This window comes from Triticum urartu, chromosome 1, assembly GCF_003073215.2.
Source record: "Triticum urartu cultivar G1812 chromosome 1, Tu2.1, whole genome shotgun sequence".
Lineage (NCBI taxonomy): Eukaryota > Viridiplantae > Streptophyta > Magnoliopsida > Poales > Poaceae > Triticum > Triticum urartu.
Window position 1 is genome coordinate 466056433 of NC_053022.1, and position 14503 is coordinate 466070935.

The following is a 14503-nucleotide window of genomic DNA, read 5'->3' on the forward strand; positions in this document are numbered from 1 at the left end:
ATGGGAGCAGCAACTTGCTTGCTATTCTTCTTCGAAGTTCCCCTTTCTTTCCATTTGCCCTTTTCTTGAAACTAGTGGTCTTGTTAACCATCAACACTTGATGCTATTTCTTGATTTCTACCTTCGTCGATTTCAGCATTGCGAAGAGCTTGGGAATTACTTTCGTCATCCCTTGCATATTATAGTTCATCACTAAGTTCTAGTAACTTGATGATAGTGACTAGAGAACTTTGTCAATTACTATCTTATCTGGAAGTTTAACTCCCACTTGATTCAAGCAATTGTAGTACCCAGACAATCTGAGCACATGCTTACTGGTTATGCTATTCTCCTCCATCTTGTAGGCAAAGTACTGTCAGAGGTCTCATACCTCTCGACACGGGCATGAGTATGAAATACCAATTTCAACTCTTAGAACATCTTATATGCTCCGTGGCGTTCAGAATGTTTTTGAAGTCCTGGTTCTAAGTCGTAAAGCATGGTGCACTAAACTATTAAGTAGTCATCATACCAAGCTTTTTCAAACGTTCATAATGTGTGCATCTGCTCCTGCAATAGGTCTATCAACTAGCGGTGCATCAAGGACATAATTCTTCTATGCGGCAATGAGGATAATCCTCAGATCACAGACCTAGTCCGCATCATTGCTACTATCATCTTTCAACATAGTTTTTCTCTATGAACATATCAAAAATAAACGGGAAGCTACATCGCGAGCTATTCATCTACAACATAGTTATGTAAATACTATCATTACTAAGTTCATGAAAAATTAAAGTTTAATTAATCATATTACTTAAGAACTCCCACTTAGATAGACATCCATCTAGTCATCTAAATAATCACGTGATCCATATCAACTAAAACATGTCCGATCATCACGTGAGATGGAGAAGTTTTCAATGGTAAACATCACTATGTTGATCATATCTACTATATGATTCACGCTCGACCTTTCGGTCTCAGTGTTCCGAGGCCATATCTGCATATGCTAGCCTCGTCAAGCTTATCACACCCGATCATCATGTGGTATCACAGCACGAAGAACTGTCACAACGGTGCATACTCAGGGAGAACACTTATACCTTGAAATTTTAGTAAGGGATCATCTTATAAAGCTACCATCGTATTGAGCAAAATAAGATGCATAAAAGATAAACATCATATGCAATCAAAATATGTGACATGGTATGGCCATCATCATTTTGTGCCTTTGATCTCCATCTCCAAAGTACTGTCATGATCTCCATTATCACCGGCATGACACCATGATCTCCATCATCTTGATCTCTATCAACGTGTCGTTACATGGTCGTCTCGCCAACTATTGATTTTTGCAACTATTGCTATCGCATAGTGATAAAGTAAAGCAATTACATGGTGCTTGCATATTATGCCATAAAAAGACAACCATAAGGCTCCTTCCAGTTGCCGATAAATTTACAGAACATGATCATCTCATATAACAATTTATATCTCATCACGTCTTGACCACACATCACAACATGCCCTGCAAAAACAAGTTAGACGTCCTCTACTTTGTTGTTGCAAGTTTTACGTGGCTGCTACGAGCTTCTAGCAAGAACCGTTCTTACCTACGCATCAAAACCACAATGATTTTTTGTCAAGTGTGATGTTTTAACCTTCAACAAGGACCGGGCGTAGTCACACTCGATTCAACTAAAGTTGGAGAAACAGACGCCCACTAGCCACCTGTGTGCAAAGCACGGCGGTAGAACCAGTCTCATGAACATGGTCATGTAATGTCGGTCTGGGCCGCTTCATCCAACAATACCGCCGAATTGAACTATGACAAGTTGGTAAGCAGTATGACTATTATCGCCCACAATTCTTTGTGTTCTACTCGTGCATATAACATCAACGCATAGACCTGGCTCGGATGCCACTGTTGGGGAACGTAGTATTTCAAAAAAAATTGCCTACGATCACGCAAGATCTATCTAGGAGAAGCATATCAACAAGCAGGGAGAGTGTGTCCACGTACCCTCGTAGACCGAAAGCGGAAGCGTTTAGTAACGCGGTTGATGTAGTCGAACATCTTCGCGATCCAACCGACCAAGTACTGAACGCACGGCACCTCCGCGATCTGCACACGTTCAGCTCGGTGATGTCCCTTGAACTCTAGACCCAGCTGAGGCTGAGGGAGAGTTCCGTCAGCACGACGGCGTGGTGACGGTGATGATGAAGTTACCGGCGCAGGGCTTCGCCTAAGCACTACGACAATATGACCAAGGTGTAGAAGTATGGAGGGGGGCACCGCACACGGCTAAGAGATTGTCTGTTGTGTCTTTGGGTGCCCCCTTGGCTACGTATATAAAGGAGGGAGGAGGAGGAGGCCAGCCTAGGAGGGGCGCGCCTATAGGGGGAATCCAACTAGGATTCTCAATCCTAGTTGGAGTCCCCTTCCTTTTCCAACAGGGGAGAGAGGGAAGGAGTAGGAGAGGGAGAAGGAAAGAGAGGGGGGCGCCGCCCCCTCCCTAGTCCAATTCGGACTTGCCATGGGGGGCGCGCAGCCACCCCTTGAGGCCCTTCTCTCCTTTCCCGTATGGTCGATTAAGGCCCACTACTTCCCCCGGCGAATTCCCGTAACTCTCCGGTACTCCAAAAAATACCTGAATCACTCGGAACCTTTCCGATGTCCGAATATAGCCTTCCAATATATCGATCTTTACCTCTCGACCATTTTGAGACTCCTCGTCATGTCCGTGATCTCATCCGAGACTCCGAACAACCATCGGTACATCAAATCAGATAACTCATAATACAAATCGTCATCGAACGTTAAGCGTGCGGACCCTATGGGTTCGAGAACTATGTAGACATGACCGAGACACATGTCCGATCAATAACCAATAGCGGAACCTGGATTCTCATATTGTCTCCTACATATTCTACGAAGATCTTTATCGGTCAAACCGCATAACAACATATGTTGTTCCCTTTGTCATCGGTATGTTACTTGCCCGAGATTAGATCGTCGATATCACCATAGCTAGTTCAATCTCGTTACCGGCAAGTCTCTTTACTCGTTCTGTAATGCATCATCTCGTAACTAACTCATTAGTCACATTGCTTGCAAGGCTTATAGTGATGTGCATTACCGAGAGGGCCCAGAGATACCTCTCCGACAATCGGAGTGACAAATCCTAATCTTGATGTATGCCAACTCAACAAACACCATCGGAGACACCTGTAGAGCATCTTTATAATCACCCAGTTACGTTGTGACGTTTGATACCACACTAAGTATTCCTCCGGTATTCGGGAGTTGCATAATCTCATAGTCATAGGAACATGTATAAGTCATGAAGAAAGCAATAGCAATAAACTAAACGATCATAGTGCTAAGCTAACAGATGGGTCTTGTTCATCACACCATTCTCTAATGATGTGATCCCATTCATCAAATGAGAACACATGTCTATGGCTAGAAAACTTAACCATCTTTGATTAACGAGCTAGTCAAGTAGAGGCATACTAGGGACACTATGTTTTGTCTATATATTCACACATGTACTAAGTTTCCGGTTAATACAATTCTAGCATGAATAATAAACATTTATCATGATATAAGGAAATATAAATAACAACTTTATTATTGCCTCTAGGGCATATTTCCTTCGTCAGCAGCTTGGCTGTCCCACTCTGCTTGGTGAAGTTGCACGATGCCCCTTCTTCAATGGTGAGTGGGATCTTGAACCTCGAGTGGGTTGTCCTGCCTCCAGGCATGATAGAAGCGGCGACACCCGACGTCGCAGTGGCCACAGCGACCTTTTTCGCACCTCGAACCCTAGCAAGCAACACCCTGTACAGGAAGGTCTTCCCAGTGCCTCCCGGGCCATTGACGAAGAAGACGCCCCCTTCGCCGTCGTCAATTGATGCTACTATCTCATCATAGGCTTTCCTCTGCTCAGGGTTTAGTGAGGACTCCAGGGATTTTTCGTCCTCGGCAACCTCGATAGTGGTTTCCTCGATGACCTCCCGAGCCTCGCCTTCTGTGTTGTCATAAGTATCATCGATGTCCGGAAGAGGGAACAACTTTATGTCCTTTCCCATGGACTGCAGCATTCCCCTGATATCAAGCAACACCATCTGCTCCACCATGATTGGGCATGTGTGCTGTCGCATGTAGTCGTCAAACATCGCCTCAAGGTGCCTATCCCAAAGACCGCGAACGTCGCCAGGCTTGCAAAATACCAAGATTGTTGCAAAGAGCCTCCTGAGAGAAATCGGCATGGCCCACTACTCGGACTCCGTCAGACACTCGTCGAGCGTGTTGTCGGACTAGATGAGACCCCTCCTCTCAGCGGCCTCATGGAAGGTATCACACAACACACCATCCACAGTTTTTAGGTCTTCGAAGGACACTGAGCCTGGTACGTGGTTTAGAAGCACCCTCAGAAAGTACCGCTCCCCCTCGGCGGGATTGCCTGACATGATTCGGCCTACTTGGTAACCTTGTGCCCTTTCCTGCCAATTCTTTGTTCTTTGCCAAGTGAAACTTCGTGGGAAGTCCTTGTACAGAATATCTCGAGCCCACACGTGCTCTTGGTTAGCCACGAAATACTCCATCAACATAGACTTTGATGAGTTATCATTGGCCAGGATGTCATTCAGGTTCTCTCCCGCTTTGAATGTGACCTTGTGCATGTTTGGGAGATGTAGCGGCAACAGCAGGACCGTCGGTTGGTTCTCACAAAGGGTGAGGCCCAATATCCTCCACATCGCCTCTGGTGGAGTTACCCACCTTGCGTCGATAAATCTCTTGATCTCATCTATGTTGCCTTGGGCGTCAGGTTGGTCGATATTGAACGAAGTTTGATCGTGACCCTTGTATATGTACTTATATGTGGCAGTTGAACATCCGTAGGAGGTAAGGGTTTGTAAGGAACAACCCATTTGTTGTCTAGCATTTGACGGCGGACCTTCGCTTTGCGACCGTCTTTCCTTCTTCGGTAAACAGGGTAGGAGTCCTTGCCCTATACGGTGGTCTCGTTGAAATCCCGTGGGTACCTGCATTTGCACAACCCCTCTTGCATGCACACGTTGTTGGGGTTCAGGACCCGCATGGGTCGTGCATCATATGCTTCACGACCATGGCATAGAGCTTTGGGTACTTATGCTTGTCTGGGAGCTCGGCAGTTATGAGACGATCGTACTGCTCTGGCACAAGAAGCTTATATCTCGAATCCATAATCAACAGGAAATGGGCATGCGGGAGGCCCCTCTTCTGGAACTCTACCACATATATGTACGCCTTCACAACGCCTAGTGTAATTTTTCTTCGTCAACATATCTTTCATTGTCTCCAGCTTGGACTTGAACACTCGGGCCACAAGATCTGGTTGGTCCTGCGGTGTTTGGCATGGAAATAACTCATCATGTATCTCCTGCCAATTTGGGTTACAGGTCATCATCAGGAAGATGTCAGGCTTGCCGTACGTCTGCACCAATGCCATGGCGTCCATATGCCTCCGCTTCATGTCATGGAAGCCCCCTGGAATGACCATGGGAGAACAGTCCTAGTGCCAATAGAGCTCGCTCGTGTCTCCCCTGCCGTGATGCTATCGACAACGCCTTGGTATAAGTCGGCACGTAGCTCAGCCTAGTGGTTCCTAATCCATTTTAACCTGCATCCCTCGATCTTTATGTACATGTCGACCCCCCACTGCTGGAACAGACGTCCTCCATATAGTATGGGGTTGAATATCGCAAGACGTGTTTGCAGCATGTAGCAGTAGTAGTCCCTGACGGAGACGCATAAACGACCACCCCCCTATGCGTGAAGAATTTAAAAAATGAAGCTCCATACATCGACCACGTGGAGGGCCTTTAGTCCCGGTTCGTATAAGAATCGGTCAAAGGGGGGTCTTTAGTACCGACCCTTTAGTCCCGGTTCCAGAACCGGGACTAAAGGCCCTCTGGAACCGGGACAAATGGGCATTTTTCTACTAGCGGCCTTTGGCCCATGTATCTCCACTTCCACTTACCCCTTCGTCCCTAATATTATAAATACCCCTTAGGGTTCAGATCTAAGGTTAGACTAGAATTGAGAATTGAGCTTTGCTCGCCAAACTTTCCCCCATGTGTGGAACCTACCTTGACCTCCTTTGGAGATGAATCTTTCATAGAAGCTACTCTTTCTCTTGTGAGATTCAAGTAGATCTAGTCAATCTTCCTTGCGAGGTTCTATTGGATCGGTGGACCGGCCGGTGAGAGGAAGCGGTTTCAACAAGGGCTAGATAGGTTTCATCGTTTACCCCTTTGTATCTTTGTGTTTGCCCACGTGTTCTTCCGCATTTCCCTCGATTTCCCCTCTCGTGTATCTTTATACTCCCTCCGTTCAGAATTACTTGTCTCGGAAATGGATGTATCTAGAACTAAAATACGTCTAGATACATCCATTTCTGCGACAAGTAATTCCGAACGGAGGGAGTATCTTACTGTGTTTGCCCACGTGTTCTTCCGCATTAATGTTTTTGTTTTGACCAGAATCCAGAACAAATAGTCAATACGTACATGCAAAGGTATTTAATATGGGATGGTAGCTGCAATAAAGAAATAAAAGAGCAACTGACTATTCAGATTTTAAACACCACAATATGCCCTATGAATTCTCGTTACAACCAATGATTCTTTTTTTTTTACCTGAACAACCAATGATTCTTATAGCAAAGAGCAGTGACCAGAAGTTGCAAGACATAACTTCTATTTCAGAATGCGCAAAACTAATTTTACTCGAGGAGAACATATTGTATCTTTAACCTTCTCAAAGGTGGTAATCTCTACGAATTCCTTCGTGGCAAGAATGATTGCAGCACGGAGTATCACATCCGTGACAAAACACACTTCATGATTTAAATTGAAAATACCATGCTTGGCTGCTTTTCAGTGATAGACTAAATACCAGAGACATGCTTCGCAGAAGACACTGGAATGTCACTGATGTCTTTCAATGTGCGTGTTTTTTCTTTGGAGAATGTCTTTCACTGTGTGTTGTGTCCCACAAGGTGCACTGAGGATTGGATGCATCTCTTTTTTGGCTGCAACTTTAGCATCAGGATATGGAACTATCTACAGATTCACTGGCAGCAGGGTAACTCCATTGAGCAGAGTTTTATGTTGACAAAGCAGTAGTTTGGTCACCCATTCTTCACTGAGGTTGTTATTCTGGCTGCCTGGCACATTTGGAAACAGAGAAATGAAGCTATTTTCAGAATGTGTTGCCATCTTTTAGATCCTAGAGAAGCAAATTTAGGCATGAGGTCATCCTGCACTTGCATAGGGTGAAAGCCAAGTACTCACAACAGTTTGCAATATGGATTGACTCTCTGTTATAGCTAGCTAACTCTCTAACCTTTGCAAATCTTTTGTATATGACTTTACTAATCAATAAATTTGATGTGGGGTTTTCACCCTGCAGTCTTCGTTGTCAACTGCAGTGAAGAAGCCATGTTATAACTAATAGACTGAACTGGCCGTCAACACGGGGAGCGCGAGAAGAGCCATCGGCTCAGTGTGAAGTGTATTAGAATGCGCGCGATGCTGAGCAAAATCTTCGCCCGCCATGTTTTCAGTCAAATGGCATCATATGCACAAGGTTGCAGTGCCAAGACCATATCGGCTTACCGTAGAGGGTCCCATTTGGCTGGTACTCAAAGACAAGCATTCCTCAGAACGGATCAGACTCCTTGCAATATCTCACCATCTTCACAATGTTTTCGTGATCCATCTGGCTATTTCTATCACCTGAAAGACCCAAAATACCAGGAGATGTGATCAAAGAGCCGTGTAAAATGTCCTGTAAAATCTTAGTATCTGTTTAAGCTAAAGAGTAATTTGCCTCCTAGAAGTAAAGCTCAACATAGTTCGTCCAGTAGTGCAAACAAAAGCTACTTGCGACAGCACAAATCAAACATTAGCAAACATGAGGGCAGCTTTCAGAAACATTAGGGAACCTCAGAGAATATATGACCCATTGCGCCACAGGCGCAAGTGGGGAAATTATACCGGAATTGAAGTCATAACTTCTATCTTGTATATGAAGAGAGTTACAGCATTTTGTCCTTCAAGAGAGCTATTCCTTTTGCCCGGCTGAAACAAATGAAACATACGATTTGTAAATAACCCATTCCTTGTTAGAATATAAATTTGAGAATAGGTATCATCCTACCATTGGCACAACTGGCAATGCTTCACCCTTAGAAAGAACAACCCTAGTAGGACCTTGGGAGGCCGAATATGACCCCAGGAGTTATGTTGTGCTGGGGCAGAAAGGCCTTTCCATCCAAGTCTTGTTGTGCTGCCAAGAAAAGAGACAATATGATTATGTAAAAAGGATATTATATGAATGTATTGGCATATCATAAAGGTTATTATAGGAACAGGTAAGCACGGAGTTGCTCCACTGTCCATCAATATAAAAGCAAAAAAATATTGATACGACCCAAACTTCAGAAATCAGGTAATAAGGCAGTTTTTTCGAATTAGAAAAGAAAACATTTAGGTCCTATAAAAGTTCTTTAATGGCGTGCAAGAATGGCTGCATAATCGTTTTATCATCAATTGTATGTTTGACGTTGTCATTACCAGATGAACTCTTTCCGAGATAATGTTTGAAGGTGTTGTCCAAACTGGCAATGTATCAATTAAATCTATGCACCAGACCTACGACAAGAGAAGTTCTTCTGAGTGCTTGAACTATATAATATACTCCCTCCGTTCGGAATTACTTGTCGAAGAAATGAATGTATCTAGACGTATTTTAGTTCTAGATACATCCATTTTCGAGACAAGTAATTCCGAACGGAGGGAGTAAAAGGTAAAGCATTAACTATACTCTAGGGGAAACAGAAATTAGAAGCTCAAACAAATATCAGAGCAGCAATTTCCTAGAAATGCAAAATATAACTATATTGTGTCTTTGTGCATTGTCTTATCGCTGCTCTTTCTAGGCAATTGCAATTGTCTTATCATCAATTGGTAGAATGATATCATAAGTAATAATACTGAAACTTGGCAAGATAAACAAATGGTTTTATTCTTGCACAACATACAAAGTTCTGTACCTTAATCCTTATTACTCTAGTATTGAATGCGACACTTGAAACCACTATTTTAATGAATCTGAATATTATCTAGAAATATAAGATGGTTATTTGCCCCTTTTAGCAAACAATTTCTTTGAATGGAGAAAAAAATCAATGCTGACCCAGAAATAAAACAATGATATATTACACAAGTTTATGCAAAGTATGCCATCCTCTTTCTACACAAACACGAAGCAGGTGTTGTTCAATCTCTAAAATGCAACCAACTTGCATCAATATCTACATACACAATTCTTGATTCATTCACATGTTTTACTGACATCCTGCACCATAATTCAAGCTCACTTTCCTTATAGCCTCTGGTAGGTGTCTATAAAGTAGTAAAGCCAATAAAAAGGAAGAATAAAATAACCGATATAATATAGTTCATTAAAGTAGAGATTACACAACGCTCTCCGAATTGCCCATTAATCGGGATGTAGAAAAACATTGAATGAATAACTTACATAGTCTGGCCATTGTCGCCTTAGTTCTGATCATGTACCGCAGCTGGCAAAATAATCAAGAATGGCTTCAAAATTACATTTGATTTCAAGGTTTAGCCTGCAACAATTGCAATAGGGTCAGGGTAATAACAAATACTTCACAGCCGCAGAACATCATGAATGTTGATTCTTTCTTATTTAAAAAAATTGATCAATAGGTTGTGCATCCAAAATCATAATACAAGAAACTTATTTGAAGAAGTAGTGAAAGTAGACTAAAATCAGAATAAAGTACCCCAAGGTGTGGACACCAAAACACACAATATCACATCAGGATATATGAACACCATTTGAAATTATTATAGACGATACTTCTGAGATTAGTTGTAAACTCTTAATCAATTATGTATCAGATAAGACAACTTTATGCACACCGATTGAAAAATTAAGAGAAAATAGATTAAATGCACTTCAACAAAATAGAACGCCTTATAAGTGAGCAATACAACCATGCTTTTTAACTATTAAGGCTGATTTAACCATGGTGTTGCAATGGACATTCTGCCCTTCACAGCAAGATTTAAAAACAGTTTCAGTTTCAAGCAGACACTGAAAAAGCAATGCTTTAAATGGGATGGAACTATTTCATACCACAAGGCTTTCATACCCCAAGGCTTATTATGTTAGCAGATCAGTAGGTTTGGCCCTCTCTAGAGGACCAAACCAGGGCATAGCAAAAAACACTAATCTGAATAATCAAATGCCCATCAAGAAAACAATGGACCACTCTAATTTATAGTACTTGCAAAAAAATTGCATATCACTAATTCAAGATAAAGATGACTGATATGAACCCAGATGATCTTTGTAATATGTAGCCACCAACCGCAATGTCCAACATCGTTGAATAGGTACTTATCCGAACCACAGTAAAGAAAATAACTGAAAATTGGTTCGACAACACAATTATGCAAAGATAATAGGAACAAAATATGGAACCACTATTTGTAAAACAGAAATCTAACACCACAACAATTAATATTATGAGATTGTAAAATTAGGTTAACACTTGATTACCACATCGAATAGATATCTAGAAACATGTACAAGCTCTTGTCTGACCGTATGGGCTTTACACAGTTCAAAACTGCACAGGAAAAACAGAAAGAAAAGAGTGATGATGTAGAATTTGAAATTGTCTCACCTTTGGAGCACTACAACTGCATTTTAACTGAAGAACATGGTAACAAGGGGAAACTGTGAAATCTCTTGTAACGACGACATGAAAGGGGCTGTAGTGAAGGGAAATCGCTTGTAACGACGGTGCAAGGATGCAGTCAAAAACAGGAGAACAACCTGTGAAGACGCAAAAATGATCAGACGGACGAAGGATCCTTCAAAATAAATAGGGGACTAACGTAACCAACTTCAAAACAACAATCATATCATATTACAGAGATCACAAAATGGCTAGTCAGGCCTGAGCAGGAAGCTCTTTTACCTTCACCTATAAAATAAGGTTGCTATTATGCCTAAAATAAAACTGCATATGAACCTGGACATTTGTGGTGCTATTATCAAGGCATGTGTAGCCCCTGGAACATGATAAACTTGCAAAGAAACAACAAATATTTTGTAAACAGACACATCACACATCTAATTAATTAAAGTCTGCTCCAATACAAATTATGCTAGGCTCTAAGGGGGCAAGCTGCGCTAGGCGACCACATTCCAAAGCACACCAGGAGCAAAAATTGAAGAGAAAAGTAGAGTTGCGGATCAGGGTATGGTTTGGGCAAGTTGCAGTCCACCAGGGCCCGGTCACTGCTTGACCAGCCCACAACAGCATAACCCTACACATGTAAGGCAAAGTAATGTGGTCAGAAGTGGTAGTAAGGAACCGAGAAACAAGTAGTAGCAGACACAAGAATAAGCAAGATGACCATTGCAACACCACCAACAAATATCCTGGGTCGCCATAACCGAAGAAAGAAAAAAAAGCAAGATATATAGATATACATGCTCTAATTGGCCATAATCAGTCAAGCCATGGCCTACAACATCAAGGGATGCAGATATCATTATTTGAGAAAAAAGTAGGTCGCATTAAATATAAGACCTATCTCTGCGGCGAAAAACATTTAGGCATATAACCGGAACCGACACGAAACATCTGCTTCTTAACTAACATGGAATAAGAGCAGAATAACTAACCCATCAGTACGGCGTAAACTTTTCCAGATATATGTTTTGTTGCGTGTTTTACTATTCTGCACATCCAACACAAACATAATTCTTGATAAATTCTAGCAGATAGATTATTAATTCCATGCTCAAAGTCAATCTTTTTCATTTTGGGAAAAAAATATATCTATAGTAGATGAACTTGGTCTATTCGTCACTTAAGCAAATATAGGACTCGACAACAAACCAAGAAATATTATCTAGGAAGGAGCTGCACTAAATGGAGAATAAAAACACTGTAAGTATGGAAATTGGGGGTACCTTGCAAATCAAAGTAGATTTTATAGTTGTTAGTCCGTAAACCATTAATCAGATTACATATCAAACATAAACCAAGTCAAGGTAAATGCTGACAGAAATTTATTCTATAATAACTCTATACTATCCTTGTACAACTATATGTATGTTTCTGTGTCTATACTGACACAAATTTATTCTATAATAACTCTACTATCCAAGAAAGCTAAAGCACTGGAATCAAATATGAACTAAGCAGTGTACATTTATTCAAGCTAACGGTAACAGCTTACGTTTTCCTGTATTGTGACTCTGTTCTTTCAACCAATCCTTTGCAAATGTCACCAAACTTAACGCAGCTGCAATTTCAACTCCATTTGGTAGTATCCTTGTATGCAGAACCAATAATATTGCTGAAATCCAATGTTCCATTGCAGGCACACCTGAGAATATAATCAAATTGCCATATGATACTGCATAATTCTCATAGATACATATACAAAAAGCACGAAGAAAAGTATACCTGTTTGAAAAGTTTTTTGCATTTGTCATGTAACCCAAGGCTTCACCGTCCCTACTTTTTCCTCTCTACAGTGGAGAACAGACCCGTCATGACTAAATCTGAATAGAACACTTTGCCTAGCTATTGCCTTACTGATATGATGTGTGCAGGAAACCAAATTTCTGAACCTATTTGCAAACAAAACTGCTATCGTTCATTGAGTACAATTGCAGACTAATGTCATCCTGCAGCCACGTTGGAGTATTGTCAAACACCTTGTAGGCAAAATATAAAATAGCATCTGAACAAACAGAAATGAGTATCTGTGGGGATTAAATAAAAAAAATCAGGACCTCGCGTGGGGAGGTTGAAGGCGACGAGGACGCTCTCCCAGCCCGCCCGCTTCTCCGTTTCCGGCCGCCGCCGCCGCCTGGCCCGGCCGCCACCGCCATGACTAGAGTGGGAGAAGAGAAGAGGAGGAAGCGTCGCAGAGGAGGCGAGGAAGAGGAGCAGCAGCGGCGGCAAGAAACACGTCTGCCATCCGCGGACAAGATGGCGTGTCACGCCTGCTCATAGATCAGCAGCGGACTGAAGAGTGCAGGTTCAGAGTCTGAACCCGCAACGGATGACCTGGTCAACGGAGCGAGCCGGGCCCAGGAGTCAGGAGTAGGCGTGTGTGTGGCCAGCTGGCGCTGCTTACTTGTATGTCTGTGTTTGGACGATGAGGGTATCGAAAAACCAATTGAATCATTCCTTGTTGTCGACTCCTCCCCTCACGCTTTCCTCACCTACTCTCGTTCTCCCATCTCACCCCTGATCCCCTTCCTCTCGCTATCAGATCCACCGCTGGGGTGTGACAATCTGGTATTCAGAGCCCAAAATTTTTCTTCCCCACCACTGTTTGCTCGAGATCGATCGGTAACATCCACAGGGTTAGGTGCGCGTCGCTCCGGCGAACTCGCACAAAATCCTGCCCGGGGTTCGATCGGATCTAGCACGGAATCACGGCAACGCCATCCAAGCCCTCGGCCCAGATCCGCTGCGTGCTCGACGCCAGGTCGGAGACCACGGACAAGTTGCAGAGCTTGCTCGAGTCCGTCATTCGCCGCCTCGACGCAAGCCAGAAGACCGCCGACGAGCGCCACCAGGCGCAGATCGCCTACAACGACCAGGTCTCCGCCGAGATCAAGCGCCTATCCAAGCAAATCGACCTCACGCAAGCCGATGTGGATAAGGCGCGCAAGGCGGCGCCCACAGTCAACCCGGCGGTGACCGTCTCCGGAGGGGCATCCCCATCGGGCGTCACGAACACGGGGGACTCCTCTGCGCTCCGTCCACCACCCCCGCCACCACCAACGCGTCCTCCGCTGCTACCCCTCTACACGGATGGCGCGGCCCAGCTTCCGTTCGCCCGCCTCGTCAACCACGGACCACCACTACTACCCGCGCGGTCACTGTCGCCCTCGGAGCCAAATCGCCACGGCGACCACTACATCAAGCCGCCCAAGCACGATTTTCCGCGGTTCGACGGCGACGCCCCGCGCATCTGGCTGGACCGCTGCACCACCTACTTCGAGTTGTACCGGATGCCACAACATAGCTGGGTCACCACCACGGCGTTGTACATGGACGGCCTGGCCGCGATGTGGCTCCAGACCTATCGACAGACACACCCAGGGGTTTCGTGGCAAGCCTTCAGAGCTGCGGTGCAAGAAGAATTCGGTCCAGAAGAGTTCGAGGTTCAGATGCACCACTTTGTTCAGTTACGTCAGACCGGCAGTGTTCAGGAATATCGCCAGCAATTTGAGACAGCGATGTACCATTTGCTGGCCCTGGACCCAACTCTGAGCTCCAAATTCTTCATATCTCAGTTCCTGATCGGTCTCAAGGACGAGCTGCGCCTGGGAGTGCGCTTGCAAGCACCAACCAGCATCACTCACGCTGCGGTGTTCGCTCGCATTCAG

The 14503-nt window shown here is 43.8% G+C and overlaps 1 long non-coding RNA gene across 7 annotated transcripts; it reads right to left on the minus strand.

Moving 5' to 3' along the window:
• Positions 1-6583: 6583 nt before the first annotated feature.
• Positions 6584-13096, minus strand: LOC125519709. 7 transcript variants are annotated; one of them, XR_007288293.1, is made up of 11 exons: positions 12893-13096; positions 12561-12625; positions 12331-12480; positions 10761-10912; positions 10411-10498; positions 9578-9674; positions 8611-8688; positions 8195-8323; positions 8032-8115; positions 7651-7770; positions 6584-7199 (listed from the first exon to the last, which is right to left on the minus strand). It is a non-coding gene; the product is annotated as an uncharacterized LOC125519709 (long non-coding RNA). The 7 variants fall into 7 exon arrangements; XR_007288295.1 differs by lacking the exon at positions 10411-10498 and adding an exon at positions 11771-11826; XR_007288287.1 differs by lacking the exon at positions 10411-10498 and adding an exon at positions 12728-12784.
• Positions 13097-14503: the final 1407 nt, after the last annotated feature.